We start from the raw sequence: 17420 nt of genomic DNA on the forward strand, positions 1-17420 counted from the left end.
CTCCAGCTTTCTTTTGATTTCCATTTGCATGGAATATCTTTTTCCATCCCCTCACTTTCAGTCTGTATGTGTCTCTAGGTCTGAAGTGGGTCTCTTGTAGACAGCATATATATGGGTCTTGTTTTTGTATCCATTCAGCCAGTCTGTGTCTTTTGGTGGGAGCATTTAATCCATTTACATTTAAGGTAATTATTGATATGTATGTTCCTATGACCATTTTCTTAAGTGTTTTGGGTTTGTTATTGTAGGTGTTTCCCTTCTCTTGTGTTTCTTGCCTAGAGAAGTTCCTTTAGCATTTGTTGTAAAGCTGGTTTGGTGGTGCTGAACTCTCTCAGCTTTTGCTTGTCTGTAAAGGTTTTAATTTCTCCATCAAATCTGAATGAGATCCTTGCTGGGTAGAGTAACCTTGGTTGTAGGTTTTTCTCCTTCATCACTTTAAGTATATCCTGCCACTCTCTTCTGGCTTGCAGAGTTTCTGCTGAAAGATCAGCTGTTAACCTTATGGGGATGCCCTTGTGTGTTATCTGTTGTTTTTCCCTTGCTGCTTTTAATATGTTTTCTTTATATTTAATTTTTGATAGTTTGATTAATATGTGTCTTGGCGTGTTTCTCCTTGGATTTATCCTGTATGGGACTCTCTGTGCTTCCAGGACTTGATTAACTATTTCCTTTCCCATATTAGGGAAGTTTTCAACTATAATCTCTTCAAATATTTTCTCAGTCCCTATCTTTTTCTCTTATTCTTCTGGGACCCCTATAAATCGAATGTTGGTGCATTTAATGTTGTCCCAGAGGTCTCTGAGACTGTCCTCAGTTCTTTTCATTCTTTTTTCTTTATTCTGTTCTGTAGTAGTTATTTCCACTATTTTATCTTCCAGGTCACTTATCTGTTCTTCTGCCTCAGTTATTCTGCTATTGATCCCATCTAGAGTATTTTTAATTTCATTTATTGTGTTTTTCATTGTTGCTTGGTTCCTCTTTAGTTTTTCTACGTCCTTGTTAAATGTTTCTTGCATTTTGTCTATTCTATTTCCAAGATTTTGGATCATCTTTACTATCATTATTCTGAATTCTTTTTCAGGTAGACTGCCTATATCCTCTTCATTTGTTAGGTCTGGTGTGTTTTGACCCTGCTCCTTCACCTGCTGTGTGTTTTTTTGTCTTCTCATTTTGCTTGTCTTACTGTGTTTGGGGTCTCCTTTTCACAGGCTGCAGGTTCGTAGTTCCCGTTGTTTTTTGTATCTGTCCCCAGTGGCTAAGGTTGGTTCAGTGGGTTGTGTAGGCTTCCTGGTGGAGGGGACTAGTGCCTGTGTTCTGGTGGATGAGGTTGGATCTTGTCTTTCTGGTGGGCACGTCCACATCTGGTGGTGTGTTTTGGGGTGTCTGTGGCCTTATTATGATTTTAGGCAGCCTCTCTGCTAATGGATGGGGCTGTGTTCCTGTCTTGCTAGTTGTTTGGCATAGGGTGTCCAGCACTGTAGCTTGCTGGTCGTTGAGTGAAGCTGGGTCTTGATGTTGAGATGGAGATCTCTGAGAGATTTTCGCCGTTTGGTATTACGTGGAGCTGGGAGGTCTCTTGTGGACCAGTGTCCTGAAGTTGGCTCTCCCACCTCAGAGCCACAGCCCTGATGCCTGGCTGGAGCACCAAGAGCCTTTCATCCACACGGCTCAGAATAAAAGGGAGAAAAATAGAAAGAAAGAAAGAAAGAGGATAAAATAAAATAAAATAAAGCTATTATAATAAAAAATAAGAAAAAATTATTAAGAATAAATTTATTAAGAAAAAAATTTTTTAATTTTTAAAAATAGAAAATAAGGAAAAAATTATTAAGAAAACATTTATTAGGAAAAAAAATTTTGTTAAGTAAAAAAAAAAAAAACAAAAAACGGATGGACCTAACCCTAGGACTAATGGTGAAAGCAAAGCTATACAGACAAAAATCTCACCCAGAAGCATATACATATACACTCACAAAAAAAGGAAAAGGGGAAAAGTTAATATATCCTGCTCCCAAAGTCCACCTCCTGAATTTGGGATGATTCGTTGTCTATTCAGGTATTCAACAGATGCAGGCACATCAAGTTGATTGTGGAGCTTTAATCCGCTGCTTCTGAGGCTGCTGGGAGAGATTTCCCTTTCTCTTCTTTGTTCGTACAGCTCCTGGGGTTCAGCTTTGGATTTGGACCCGCCTCTGCATGTAGGTCGCCTGAGGGCGTCTGTTCCCTGCCCAGACAGATCGGGGTTAAAGGAGCAGCTGACTAGGGGGCTCTGGCTCAGTCAGGCCGGGGGGAGGGAGGGGTACGGATGCGGGGCGAGCCTGCGGGGCGAGCCTGCGGCGGCAGAGGCTGGCGTGACGTTGCAGCAGCCTGAGGTGCGCCGTGCGTTCTCCCGGGGAAGTTGTCCCCGGATCACGGGAGCCTGGCCGTGGCGGGCTGCACAGGCTTCCGGGAGGGGCGGTGTGGAGAGTGACCTGTGCTCGCACACAGGCTTCTTGGTGGCGGCAGCAGCAGCAGCCTTAGCATCTCATGCCCGTCTCTGGGGTCCGCGCTGATAACCGCGGCTCGCGCCCGTCTCTGGGGTCCGCGCTGATAGCCGCGGCTCGCACCCGCCTCTGGAGTTCGTTTAGGCGGCTCTCTGAATCCCCTCTCCTTGCGCGCTGCGAGACAAAGAGGCAAGAAAAAGTCTCTTGCCTCTTAGGCAGCTGCAGACTTTTTCCCGGGCTCCCTCCCGGCTAGCTGTGGTGCGCTAACCCCTTCAGGCTGTGTTCACGCCGCCAACCCCAGTCCTCTCCCTGCGATCCGACCAAAGCCCGAGCCTCAGCTCCCAGCCCCCGCCCGCCCCGGCGGGTGAGCAGACAAGCCTCTCGGGCTGGTGAGTGCTGCGCGGCGCCGAGCCTCTGTGCGGGAATCTCTCCGCTTTGCCCTCCGCACCCCTGTGGCCGCGCTCTCCTCCGTGGCTCTGAAGCTTCCCCCCTCTGCCACCCGCAGTCTCTGCCCGCGAAGGGGCTTCCTAGTGTGTGGAAACCTTTCCTCCTTCACAGCTCCCTCCCACTGGTGCAGGTCCCGTCTCTATTCTTTTGTCTCTGTTATTTCTTTTTTCTTTTGCCCTACCCAAGTACGTGGGGGAGTTTCTTGCCTTTTGGGAGGTCTGACGTCTTCTGCCAGCGTTCAGTGGGTGTTCTGTAGGAGCAGTTCCACGTGTAGATGTATTTCTATTGTATCTGTGGGGAGGAAGGTGATCTCCGCGTCTTACTCTTCCGCCATCTTGCCCAGCCCCCCCCCACCCCCGTTTTTGGAATCTTAACAGATATCTGCTAAGGCAAACCAAAGAAGTTTCCTTTGTACTGAACAAAACCTTGAATCTATTTCATTTAATAAAATATTGAGCCAATGCCAGAAATAAATAGAACCTTTTAGTTCTACAAATATTGGAGCCCTAACCACACTGCTAGGTCATATTTATAATTATTCTTTCTTTTCCTCACTGTTTCTTCAAGATTAAATACATTTTTCTGCACTTAGATTATAATATGGGTACTTTTTTGTAATGTTTACAATACTAGAGAAAAGAAAAGATCTTAAAAAGTTTAGAAAGGGCAAAAATGATCACCCACAAAGAATAAAAAAATGGAAGGCAGTGGAATTTTAAATGGCAACACAGAAAACTAGAAGACAATTGAAGCGATGCCTTTAAAACTCCGAGGGAAAGGTGACTTCTGATATAGAATTCTACATCCAAACTATCAATCTGAGGGTGGAATGCAAAGTCTGAAAAACTTTACCCCACATCACAGACTCTCAAGAGAGCTACCAGGTCTGTGCTCTGTCTCAAATGCATGGTGAAGGGAATTGTGGAGGTGACAACAAGCCTGGAGAATAAGTACAGTTTGGAGTAGAGGACAGAAACTCCAGGAAAGATGTTTCCAAGAAAAAAGTGCATGTAGAGATTACCTGAGGTTAATTAATAAGGGATGATGTATTTTACAACAGTAACAATATTGGGAGAAATGTCATGGTTGGAGAAAGGAATTTGGGAATAAACTGACGATAAGTATACAAATAACTAATAAAACAAACAAAAAACCAATTACCACCAGCAGGAAAAACTACAAGTCCAATAAAGGAAATGAAGTTGTAATACACTACGTGCCTTGGTCACAATAATGCAAAACTTGATATAACTATATTGGAAAGACAGAGAGGGAAGAGTGTGGGGTGACTTGTGTAAAAAAGCCAATTCCTCATCACTCAGGATAAGAAGTCAGTACATAACTAATGTCCAAATGAGAAAAATAATCAAATAACGATAAAAAAGTGGAAGTAAACAGCAGAAGAAACAACCCAAAGAGGTGAAAGTGGTCGTCTCCGAGGGGCAGGAATCAAGGTTAGACAAGAACGAGGCAGTTGAGCCGTGCAGTACTGCCTTGCTTTGTATACGATATAAATATATATTGTTCTGAAAAAAATCAAAATAAAATTAAAAATGTTAAAAGAATAGTGCACACTGCCAAGTAAATTAATAAGAATATAGAGAACTTTTGGAAATAGTTATAAATGCGGTGACTATTTCAGATACTGATACTCTAAACATATTAACTATTTATCATGGAAAGAGAAGAGCTGACCGGACAAATGTGTCACAACTCAGTGCTAACGGCAAAAGGAATAAAAGTTTAAGAAAAACACATGTATGAATTTTAAGCCACTGTACTCTTCAGTTTTCTCTTCAAAAGTCCTGTGAAGACACAGAGAACAGACTTGTGGTTGCCAAGGGGGTGGGGGGACGGGAGACGGAGGGATGGGGAGTCTGGGATGAGCAGATGCAAACTATTATACACAGAATGGATAAACAATAAGCCCCTACTGTACAGCACAGGGAACTATATTCAATGTCCTCTGATAAACCATAATGGAAAAGAATATGAAAAAGAATGTACACGTATAACTGAGTCACTGTTATACAGCAGACAGTGACACAACATTGTAAATCAACTAGACTTGAATAAAATAAAATTTTTAAAAAGTCCTGTGAATTTCTTCATGCCAATAATTTGCATGAGTGGGTCAAAATGATGATGATAAATTCCTTTCCAGTCTTTAGGTAACTGTGGGATACTCCAAATAATAACATTTTTTAAAGGAATGATAATATTGCCGTAAGTTCTGCTATTAACCCAAAGATTCTGAAGATATCTAAAGCTTAAACATCTCAACAGCCGAGGTCTGAGGCACCAAGCCAAGAGCTTTCAAAACTGTCCCCCGTCCCCTTTTCTGTGCAAATGGTTTCATACACACACACACACACACACACACACACACATATATACATACACATACCTACAAAAATAGTAGTGAGTAGATTTCGGTAATAGAGTTTGACGCAGAATTCTGGTGATAAAACTGCTCGTCTATACTATACTTAACAGTGTGTTTTGGTTTGAAGAGAAAAATCTCTCATCTGTTCACTGCCCTAACTTTGAGCAGAAGTGACAGTGACCACCAGCTTCTCTAATTATGTGTGACGCAATAAAACGTCACTTGGTAAAGTGGTGAAACTGTGAAACACAACAGACTCGGTACACTCCTGCTCTCAGGCCCAGGCTCGAGGAAGTAGGGGATGTGCTGAGCCCCCGGCAAGTACTCCTTGGTGGCTCTGAGAGTGATTGTACCAGGTACAGCCTAAGGCCCTGAATGTGCTTTACAGTCTTAACTAGACTTTCTCTTTCAAAAAGTCCACATTCACCCATCTTCAACATAAATCATGAGGCAGCCACGCCACTCAAATCTGTAATCCTGGAGAAATCTACACAGAACCTCCGAGATCCCTAATCCCTTCTATCCCTGGGATGCTCCACAGGCTTGAAGGCTCTGAGGCATCCAGAAAGCAGAAAGATGACTTACTGGAACTAAATGTAGATAGAGATTAAAGTTAAGTTGGAGAACTTCATTCCTGTTGTTTATACGCATTATTGATTTGCAGCTAGCCTGGAATAAAGTCATAACTTCTCATTTGTCTTGTCCAATGCAACACAGCCACTAGCCACATGTAGCTAATGAGCACTTACAATGTGTCCAAACTAAGATGTGCTATAAATTCTAAAGACTTACTACCTCCCCAAAAAAGGAATGTAAAATATTTCATTAATAATCTTCACATTGATTATATGTTGAAATGGTAAGATTTTGGATCTACTGGATTAAGTAAAGTACATTATTAAAATTAAAGTCATCTGTTTCCTTTTAGTTTTTTTTAATGATGCTATTAGAAAATGCAAAATTATACGTGTGCTCACATTGTATTTCTACTTGACACCGCTCAAGTTTTTACATACGAAATGCATCTATAAAAGGCTATACAACACACCATGTTTTACATAAATTCATAACTCTTCTCTTAGTTCATAGCCTGTTAGCACATAAATATGAGGTACTAGGTGAGAATCCTTAGGGAAAACACTGTCAAAAGCTCTAACCAGTGATTGAAAATTACTGCAGTGATAACATGAGTAAAAGAAATTCAAATAGCACTTACTGTTCTATCAACAGAGAAAACCAAACTGTGAATTGAAAGGAAAAAGAAAAATTCAGGCATGTGGCAGATCACTTTAGTACCTAGGATATAAAGTGCCTATGTTAGCTATTTATTATATCAATATAACAAGTTACCTCAATACTTAGCAGCTTAAAAGAACAGTGAACATTTTTTGTCTCACACAGTTTCTGTGGGTCAGAAACTCAAGAGCAGCTTAACCTAACAGTCTGGTTCCAGGTTCTCTCACTGGGGGACAGCTGAGATGTCTGCCAGGATTCAGTTCTCTGCTTCCTCTTACATGGTTGGCAAGTTGGTGATGACCACTGGCAAGGGGCCTCTGCTCCTCTCCACATGGCACCTGGCATTCCTCAGAGCAGGTGACCCTGGAGAGCAAGGCAGGGCGTCCATGTCTCTTGTGATCCAGCTTCAGAAATCACATATCATCACATCTGACACTTTCTACTGTGCACAAAGACTAACCCTGCCACAAGACTACACAAGGCCACAAATACCAAGAGGTAAGGATGCTCTGGGGCCATCTTGGAAGATGGTTTTCATAGGACCCGAGGATATAGCTCCAGTACAAGAAAACTGGATTATCAATGAAGCAAGAAAGAATGAAAACAGTGATTAACAAAACTGCTTCTGAGAGAAAAATAACTGTTAGGATAACAGAGCCTTTACTACAAAGACACAGCTTTTGTTATGAGATTATATTAAAGTGGAACCCAAATGATACTAAATTAAAATGAAATCCAAACATACCTAAAATGTAAAAGGCAGACATTTAGAAGACATCACAAAATTGGGTTATGGATCAGCATATCAGTGGATATGAGATCAGCAAAATATGCATTGTCAGGAATTATTTAGAAGAAAGTCTGCAACTGGATTGAGTTCTAATGAGAAATGTTTTCTTGTGATTACGGTAAACATTAGAGTAACCCAACCTAATTCAATGACAGTTCAGTCCTAAGAATACACAACAATATGCCAGTCAATCAAAGTTCAACTGAAAAAAATTACTGGGTCAATGTTTAGAGAGCTATACAATAGAGGTTTATTAATACGTTTAGCCTCCACATTTTGGGGGAATCAAGCCAGTTTTTTAAGAAAATATGAGAATGAAATATTCAGAGTCTTGCTGGCTCCCACTGAGTAAAGCCCTCTATAAACTCCTGATCCCTCATGAATTTTGATGATAATTAAGTCTACTCTTTACGCCAACTCTACTTATTAGCTGGGGTCCAATGAGACCACTTCATTCACAGAGGAAAGGGTTCAACGCAGGTGGTTTTTGTGACTAGTTTTGGGGGGATGGTAGAGGGAGAACGAGAGGAAAGAGGAAGCTACCAAAGAATTCCTCATATCTTTAAACAAGAAGCCTCCTATACTCAAACGAGGTTAGGGCAAAAGCTGTGACAGCTGTAACTTCACTCAGGCAACTGAAGAAGAAGACTGGACCGGACCCTTTAGCAAATCCCATAATCCCACTCCCCTAAAACACTCCTCTGAACTTTACTTCTTGACATCAGCTCTGTCAACATCATCAGCTATAAACCAGCTGTAAGACTCTACTCCCCACTGCCTTCCCTTCAGATCAAACGTTCAATAAGAAAAGCAAAGGCAAAAGGAAAAAAGGAACAACAGCAATTAAAAATTAATTTTTTGTTCTCTTCAAATAGCTTCCTCAAAATTAAAAGAAAAAAAAAGGCTCACTATACAGTAACATAAAAAGAAATCACTTGATACGGACAGATCTCATTAAGCTTCTCTCAGCAGCAGAAGGAAGGTCACTGCAGATTTCATGAATATCTGAGGGAACAGCCCCCCACGTCCACTCATCCCCCTGCCCTGGCCCTGCCAGTGGAGGTCATTCCCTCAGCTTAACATTAAGAGCCACTTCCTCTGGGGTAAACACCACTTACCAGAGAGTTTAACATGCTCTGAAAGATATTAATGTTAACTGCTATCCATTATCCTTACTGTGAAGAGACCATGCTTCCTTCTTCATCACCCTCAACCCCACCACTATACCTCCTCCCCATCCCCCAAACATAAATACACATGCGGAAGATTTCATTAAAATCATTCAACAGGTCAGAATTCAATTACCAATTGTTCAGATGCTTAGTGGGGAGGAAAAGTTGAAGCCAGATGCACTGATGAAGTCAATTTTTTAAAAAAATAAATTTATTTATTTATTATTTATTTTTGGCTGCATTGGGTCTTTGTTGCTGCGTGCAGGCTTTCTCTAGTTGAGGCAAGCGGGGGCTACTCTTCGTTGCGGTGCGCGGGCTTCTCATTGCAGTGGTTTCTTTTGTTGCGGAGCATGGGCTCTAGGCGTGTGGGCTTCAGTAGTTGCAGCACACGGACTCAGTAGTTGGGGCTCACGTGCTCTAGAGCGCAGGCTCAGTAGTTGTGGCGCACAGGGCCTAGTTGCTCCGCGGCATGTGGAATCCTACCGGACCAGGGCTCGAACCCGTGTCTCCTGCATTGGCAGGCAGACTCTCAACCACTGCACCACCAGGGAAGCCCCGATGAAGTCAATTTTAAGAAAAGAAAGCTAGCCTAACACAGAGACAGAATTTGGTTACACACCAACCACTTTTTGGTTTAAGGAAATGCTTTGGGTTCAAATGTAAAGATATTTTCTCCCCCTGTTCTCTTTAAAGTCCCTCAAGTATCTCTCACAGTTCAAATTGTTAAAAGTCAAAACAAAAGCAGATGCATTTCATTAAGGAAATGGAAACATATATATATAAAATGATGCTTTATAGAAATAACTTTTATGGAGCATCGAGTACAAATATCCCACAAAGACTGGCCAGGTTCTCATCTTGAAAATTCTGGTAGCTGGTAACAGAAGCTCAGGCAAGGACATGGGGTTTACCAAATCGTAGGACACGTCTCCTCTGATCAGTAATGCTTATTAAAACGAACAAGCACAAATTTTCAAAGTCTTCCCCAAAAACCCCAAAGATAGTCTTTTACTTAATATAATAAACAGTTGATGTGGTCCATAAGAGGCTGTCTCTTGCCTTTTGAGGTCTTGGCAAAGGTGCTATATATACACCTGTTTCTGCTCTCTCTTAAAAATAAAAGGAATCTCTTTGGAGATTCCACTTTCCAAATGCAAAGGAGGAGTTTCCACAATAACACAAAGGAAAGGATTAAACTATATGTTTCACTGAAGTGAGACCCTAGTACTTGTGAGAAATTTCATGACAAATGTAACTTTAACCACTTACTGTTTTATGGGGAGCATTCCTGAAATAAGCTCAAATGATGTGATTAAACGTTCCCATAGAAGAGGGCTAAACTTAACTGCAGGAAATAGCTTAGTAGGCTACACAATCGTACTATCAATAAACATTCTTTCAGTAAATTTCGTTGGCTATCAAATGGAACTGAATTTTGTCCAGAGGAAAACATGTCTATTGAGGACATTTCAAACATGGCAGAATTTCTTAAAGTCATTTTAAGACTTGTTTTGCTTTTTTCCTAAATGATAAGAAGTGGCACAGTTTGAGCTAAAAGCTTTAAAAATTTGCACATGTGCCAACAATATGAGTAGGTGCTTTACCTGCAGGAAAACACAATTTTCAAGTTAATTTCAGCAACTATCCACAGGGTTGTAAAAACAGATGCTGATTTGTATGTACACTTTTCCTATATAATCCCTAACTCCATTTAATATTTGTTGAGAACTCCATAAAAATCCACTTATGCTCATATTCTAGATAGAAAAAGCCCTAAGAAAAAAACTAATCCAAAGGGAAGAAAGGATATAGAATTAAATCTTTAAATAGGTCAAGAAGGTCTGTTAAGAAGAAACCAAAATTTATTTTTACAAAAACAAGAAGAACATTAATACATCAGAGGTATCTTGCATGTGACACATCACATACTATTTCTGGAAGGATGTCAGATAATTTTTTAAAAGGTTATCTTAAACCATTATCCCCATGGTCAATGGAAAAAGCAAGGATAAGTGGTCTTCATTTCCGAAAGAAAAAAAAAAAAAACTCTTACCAAAATGGAAGAAAAAAAATTTTTGTAGGTAGAGCAAATAAAATACATCTGTAAAGAAAAACACAAATGTTTCACTGATTCTGCATCTAAGAGAATATGCCTAAATACATGTAAAGCTGCTTTCCCCATCTCTATTTCTATTGTTTTCACTTTCTTTGAACTTTATTCTTAATAGTCATTGGTCTCAGGAGAGCTGGCTCACAATGTTCTTTCAGCAGTCCCATTAATCTCCCTGACAGTCCTCTCTCTCAAGGTTAAATTCAGATACTTATCTTTGTCATAAATAAAAACAAAGCACCAAACCACTACTGATATGAGCCACCACCCCCAGTTCAGTCTGCTTTGCCGTATTAGAACCTGCAGTTCTGTCAAAAGACAAAGTGTCACTGCTGAAAGAATAAAAATATAAAAGGTAAACATCCTGAACCAAGGGAAGATGGCATTTCCTTTTTTAAAATATGTGAGGCCCTTAGAGGGTAACCTGTGAAATTTTAAAGAATATTAGGGTGTTAAATATAATATCATTATACAGAATTTTTTTAATTTGTAACTAAATTTTTAATTTTTATTACTTATAACAATAATTGTAGCTGTAATTAATGAACAGCTGCCTCTGTAAAAGATTAAGAAAGGCTAAAAAGAAATTTTAAAAATAGCCCTTAACCTAAGGCAGATATAAATTAGTCGGGGGGTGGGGGGTGGAGAAAAATGATTAAATCACACAGGAACAATTCTACAACAATGTATTGAAAAATATAAAACAATAAAATATAATTAAACGTACAGGCTGAGGAACAACAGATAAGACAATAACAAGAACAGGGTAGAGTTCATCAACAAAAGTTAATTTTAAGCCAGAATCTTCAGGCAGTAAAACTGGACATCCACAGGAAGAAGACTGCATAAGTAGAAGAGCATAAATTAGAAAACCAATAAACTATATTTAAGGAACACCAACACTATCAGGTTGTATAGAATAGAGTAGCTATGCTAGTGAGTATCTCACCTAAAAATGAGGCTAGAAATACTTAAAGAAAGGATTTGGTTGACAGGAAGCTCCCAAGGACAGGCTAAGATGCTTGTGAATGAGAGGTCTTGACATCTATTGATGCAACTGAAATCAATAAACAATTTTATAGAGAACCAACAATGGGCAAAGTACCAAGACAGCATTCCCAAACTCAAATATACAGGGAAACAACACACAAACTAACAGCATATAATACAAGGTAAGAAAATAAGCCTTGAAATCAAAGCAGAAACAAGCTGTAATGGAACTGCAACACAGAGTGTGATTAATTCCCACTGCAAGGATTTAGGCAGGCTTTACAAGGGAGGGAACATTTGATCTGAACCTTAAAAGATGGGTAGGCTTTCAGTACAAAGCTTTTCTAATCCCAAAATGACCATCAGTCAAATCAGCTAAGATTATGCTTCCATATAATGCTTATTTGGGAGGCTCTTGTTGCTGGGATTTACCTAACTCCAGCTCTCCACACAGCAATTACTTATGAACTCCACTACAGCACATCTTTTCACATATCCAGCACAAAAAGATGTTTTAATAAGCATATCTAATGTTCACAGGGGGAAAAAAATTCTTATTTATCTCTATATCCTCACAGCACTCAGCAGAATGACAATTCCACAACGGGCACTCAATAAATGTTTACTGAGGATAACCACAGATTATTCTGAAATCTGATGTAGCCAACTGCAGTGAAACATGGCTTACAGAAAATGTGAATGAAACGACTCAGATCTAAATGTAACTAATACAGAGCTCAGTTCTTGAGTAGTGGAAACAGAAAGCCTGGCAAAATTCAATGCAGACTGTCAACAGAAGAGGCGCTATAATCGAAAAACATTATAGTAGGAAAAACATGATAGTAGGAAAGGCCTGTCACCAATCTGTGCCTCATTGCTTTTATCATTCATGTCCTTTATTTGTGAATATCAACTGGAATTGTAAAAGTGTTTAAATGTTAGTATGCAAGGACCATGGCAGAAACTCTTTAAATACCCATTGTATAACCACGTCTTAGAATAGTCACACATATACCTAAGATATTCCAAAGATCTTGCGAGGGGCAGTGAATTTTGGTGAGCGTGTGACAGAAATACTGGCCAAGGCAAGTATCTGGATTGATGTGGGACCATCTACTATGCCCAAGGTCAACAGGGCAGAGTGTAAGGCACCCCTTTCCCCAGACCAGGGGGGATCGCTGGGTACTTTCTCTCTTGACCATCCTGGATACACTGGATCAGACCACACATGGATGCTGTCCTCTTTCTCAGCCTCTCAGCGGCATTAACAATCCTCTCCTGCCTTCAGTGATGCTATACTCTCCTTTTTCTCTCCTGCTTCAACTGGCCTCTTCATTTTAGTTTCCTTTCGAGCACCACCCTCTCCTACTCTGTCCCAGCTCTAAACGGTGAGGATCCTAAGGGTTCAGCTCTAACTCCATTTTCTTCTGTCAATATTTTATCTCTAGACGGTATCTGATTCATATGGATTAAAATATGATTTTTAAGCTCAAGTCTCCAAAATTAATTTAACTACACCAGACTTCTCTAAACTTCAAATCTGCACTTCCAACTGCTGGCTTGACATCTCCATTAGGATATCTCTCAGATACAGTCACATGTTGAAAATGGACTTGTTCTCTTTCCCTGGAAACCTGTTGACCTCACCCTCAGGGTTCGCCCATCTCATCACTGAGCATCGCCACACACCCAGTTCCACATGCCAGGAAACCTAGGAGCCATCCCCCTTCCTTCCTCTCCTTTAGTGCCCACATTCCAACCCACGAGGAATTCTTGCCTGTTCTACCTAAATGTAACATATCTCAAATCCACCCTCTCTTTTTTTCTCTTCTGAGCCTCCAAAAAGCTCTATCATCACCTCTCATCCTCATTATTACTACAGGGCTTCCTACTATGACCTGAGCTCCTTTGGAGGAGGGACGCTGTTCATCATCACTATTTACACAAAGCAGGTGTGCAAGACATATTTACTGACATACACTTTCTTCATAACCACTCTTATCCCAGTCTAATCCGTTGTCCAAATACTGCAAAAAAAACAGTACTCTCGGAGGGAGGGGCAAGATGGCGGAAGAGTAAGACGCGGAGATCACCTTCCTCCCCACAGATACATGAGAAATACATCTACACGTGGAACTGCTCCTACAGAACACCCACTGAACGCTGGCAGAAGACGTCAGACCTCCCAAAAGGCAAGAAAATCCCCACGTACTTGGGTAGGGCAAAAGAAAAAAGAAATAACAGAGACAAAAGAATAGGGACGGGACCTGCACCAGTGGGAGGGAGCTGTGAAGGAGGAAAGGTTTCCACACACTAGGAAGCCCCTTCGTGGGCAGAGACTGCGGGTGGCAGAGGGGGGAAGCTTCAGAGCCACGGAGGAGAGCGCAGCCACAGGGGTGCGGAGGGCAAAGCGGAGAGATTCCCGCACAGAGGAGCGGTGCCGACCAGCACTCACCAGCCCGAGAGGCTTGTCTGCTCAGCCGCCGGGGCGGGCGGGGGCTGGGAGCTGAGGCTCGGGCTTCGGAGGTCAGACCCCAGGGAGAGGACTGGGACTGGCTGCGTGAACACAGCCTGAAGGGGGCTAGTGCAGCACAGCTAGCTGGGAGGGAGTCCGGGAAAAAGTCTGGAGTTGCCAAAGAGAAAAGAGACTTTTTCTTGCCTCTTTGTTTCGCGGCGCGCAAGGAGAGGGGATTCAGAGCGCCGCCTAAACGAGCTCCAGAGACGGGCGCAAGCTGCGGCCATCAGCACGGATCCCACAACAACAGGGACGCAGAGGGAAAAACGGAGAGATTCCCGCACAGAGGCTCGGCGCCGAGCAGCACTCACCAGCCCGAGAGGCTTGTCTGCTCACCCGCCAGGGCAGGCGGGGGCTGGGAGCTGAGGCGCGGGCTTCGGTCGGATCACAGGGAGAGGACTGGGGTTGGCGGCGTGAACACAGCCTGAAGGGGCTAGCGCACCACAACTAGCCGGGAGGGTGCCCGAGAAAAAGTCTGCGGCTGCCGAAGAGGCAAGAGACTTTTCCTTGCCTCTTTGTTTCGCGGCGCGCAAGGAGAGGGGATTCAGAGCGACACTTAAACAAACTCCAGAGACGGGCGTGAGCCGCGGCTATCAGCTAGGACCCCAGAGACGGGCATGAGATGCTAAGGCTGCTGCTGCCGCCACCAAAAAGCCTGTGTGCGAGCACAGGTCACTCTCCACACCGCCCCTCCCGGGAGCCGGTGCAGCCCGCCACGGCCAGGCTCCCGTGATCCGGTGACAACTTCCCCGGGAGAACCCACGGCGCGCCTCAGGCTGCTGCAACGTCACGCCGGCTTCTGCCGCCACAGGCTCGCCCCGCCTCCTCCGTACCGCTCCCTCCCCCAGGCCTGACTGAGCCAGAGCCCCCGAGTCAGCTGCTCCTTTAACCCCGTTCTGTCTGGGCGGGGAACAGACGCCCTCAGGCGACCTACCTGCAGAGGCGGGTCCAAATCCAAAGCTGAACCCCGGGAGCTGTACGAACAAAGAAAAGAAAGGGAAATCTCTCCCAGCAGCCTCAGAAGCAGCGGATTAAAGCTCCACAAACAACTTGATGTGCCTGCATCTGTTGAATACCTGAATAGACAACGAATCATCCCAAATTCAGGAGGTGGACTTTGGGAGCAGGATATATTAATTTTTCCCCTTTTCCTTTTTTTGTGAGTGTATATGTGTATGCTTCTGGGTAAGATTTTGTCTGTATAGCTTTGCTTTCACCATTAATCCTAGGGTTAGGTCCGTCCGTTTTTTGTTTTGTTTTTTTTTTTACTTAAAAAAAATTTTTTTTCCTAATAAATGTTTTCTTAATAATTTTTTCCTTATTTTCTATTTTTAAAATTTAAAAAATATTTTTAAATAAGTTTCTTCATAATTTTTATTTTGAAAAATTGAAAATTTTTTTCTTAATTTTTTCTTTTTTATTATAAAAAATTAATAAATCTATTTTTAAAAATTAAAAAAAATTTTTTTCTTAATAAATTTATTCTTAATAATTTTTTTCTTATTTTTTATTATAATTGCTTTATTTTATTTTATTTTATCCTCTTTCTTTCTTTCTTTCCATTTTTTCTCCCTTTTATTCTGAGCCGTGTGGACGAAAGGCTCTTGGTGCTCCAGCCAGGCATTAGGGCTGTGCCTCTGAGGTGGGAGAGCCAACTTCAGGACACTGGTCCACAAGAGACCTCCCAGCTCCACGTAATACCAAACGGCGAAAATCTCTCAGAGATCTCCATCTCAACATCAAGACCCAGCTTCACTCAACGACCAGCAAGCGACAGTGCTGGACACCCTATGCCAAACAACTAGCAAGACAGGAACACAGCCCCATCCATTAACAGAGAGGCTGCCTAAAATCATAATAAGGCCACAGACACCCCAAAACACACCACCAGACGTGGACGAGCCCACCAGAAAGACAAGATCCAGCCTCATCCACCAGAACACAGGCACTAGTTCCCTCCACCAGGAAACCTACACAACCCACTGAACCAACCTTAGCCACTGGGGACAGATACCAAAAACAACGGGAACTACAAACCTGCAGCCTGTGAAAAGGAGACCCCAAACACAGTAAGATAAGCAAAATGAGAAGACAGAAAAACACACAGCAGATGAAGGAGCAGGGTCAAAACACACCAGACATAACAAATGAAGAGGAAATAGGTAGTCTACCTGAAAAAGAATTCAGAATAATGATAGTAAGGATGATCCAAAATCTTGGAAATAGAATAGACAAAATGCAAGAAACATTTAACAAGGATGTAGAAGAACTAAAGAGGAACCAAGCAACGATGAAAAACACAATAAATGAAATTAAAAATACTCTAGATGGGATCAATAGCAGAATAACTGAGGCAGAAGAACGGATAAGTGCCCTGGAAGATAAAATGGTGGAAATAACTACTGCAGAACAGAATAAAGAAAAAAGAATGAAAAGAACTGAGGACAGTCTCAGAGACCTCTGGGACAACATTAAACGCACCAACATTTGAATTATAGGGGTCCCAGAATAAGAAGAGAAAAAGAAAGGGACTGAGAAAATATTTGAAGAGATTATAGTTGAAAACTTCCCTAATATGGGAAAGGAAATAGTTAATCAAGTCCTGGAAGCACAGAGAGTCCCATACAGGATAAATCCAAGGAGAAACACACCAAGACACATATTAATCAAACTATCAAAAATTAAATATAAAGAAAACATATTAAAAGCAGCAAGGGAAAAACAACAAATAACACACAAGGGCATCCCCATAAGGTTAACAGCTGATCTTTCAGCAGAAACTCTGCAAGCCAGAAGAGAGTGGCAGGATATACTTAAAGTGATGAAGGAGAAAAACCTACAACCAAGATTACTCTACCCAGCAAGGATCTCATTCAGATTTGATGGAGAAATTAATACCTTTACAGACAAGCAAAAGCTGAGAGAGTTCAGCACCACCAAACCAGCTTTACAACAAATGCTAAAGGACCTTCTCTAGGCAAGAAACACAAGAGAAGGAAAAGACCTACAATAACAAACCCAAAACATTTAAGAAAATGGGAATAGGAACATACATATCGATAATTACCTTAAATGTAAATGGATTAAATGCTCCCACCAAAAGACACAGACTGGCTGAATGGATACAAAAACAAGGCCCATATATATGCTGTCTACAAGAGAGCCACTTCAGACCTAGAGACACATACAGACTGAAAGTGAGGGGATGGAAAAAGATATTCCATGCAAATGGAAATCAAAAGAAAGCTGGAGTAGCAATTCTCATATCAGACAAAATAGACTTTAAAATAA

This window comes from Eubalaena glacialis, chromosome 4, assembly GCF_028564815.1.
Source record: "Eubalaena glacialis isolate mEubGla1 chromosome 4, mEubGla1.1.hap2.+ XY, whole genome shotgun sequence".
NCBI lineage: Eukaryota > Metazoa > Chordata > Mammalia > Artiodactyla > Balaenidae > Eubalaena > Eubalaena glacialis.